Source organism: Carlito syrichta, unplaced genomic scaffold, assembly GCF_000164805.1.
Source record: "Carlito syrichta isolate Samal-C Ts95f unplaced genomic scaffold, Tarsius_syrichta-2.0.1 Scaffold104739, whole genome shotgun sequence".
In the NCBI taxonomy this organism is placed as follows: domain Eukaryota; kingdom Metazoa; phylum Chordata; class Mammalia; order Primates; family Tarsiidae; genus Carlito; species Carlito syrichta.
In genome coordinates, this window is record NW_007048835.1 from 47,249 (window position 1) to 47,752 (window position 504).

The window sequence follows — 504 nt, forward strand, 5'->3', positions numbered from 1 at the left end:
AAAAAAAGGCTGAGGCGGAAGGATCGCCGGAGCCCAGCAGGTCGAGGCTGCAGTGGCCGGGAGCGGCCACTGCACTCCAGTCTGGGCAACTGAGAGAGACTCCAACTCAAAAAAATAAAATAAAAATAAAAATAAATTCATAAACAGATTTTAAATTTTGAGAAATAAAAAAGAAAGCATTTATTTACTTACCAAATTGTCAGTTTCTGGATCTTCACAAAAGAAAGGTTTCCCTTCCTTCTCTTGCTTCCTTACAAAATTTTCAATATCCACATCAAAACTGGCAGACGTTGTGCCTTCCGAGCCTTGTGTAGATTGTTCACATTTTTCAAACAACAAAGCTAATAATGGAAATAGTGGATGCCTGGGGAAGAAAACAAACAAGAGCAAAAAATAAATGTCCGTTCTAGCTCTCCATAAGAAGGTCGTGGGATGTAGGCATGCATAATTTTTTTTTTTTTTGAGTTGGAGTCTCATTCTGTCGCCCAGACTGGAGTGCAGTGG

The 504-nt window shown here is 40.1% G+C and overlaps 1 protein-coding gene across 1 annotated transcript in view; it reads right to left on the minus strand.

The window, feature by feature from the left end:
- Positions 1–360, minus strand: part of PKNOX1 (PBX/knotted 1 homeobox 1) — a 28,324-nt gene extending 27,964 nt beyond the window's left edge. Inside the window, exon 1 of the mRNA XM_008065782.1 lies at positions 193–360. The gene's annotated coding sequence lies outside the window, so the exon portion shown is untranslated. The remainder of the gene's footprint in view (positions 1–192) is intronic.
- Between the last annotated feature and the right edge of the window lie 144 nt (positions 361–504).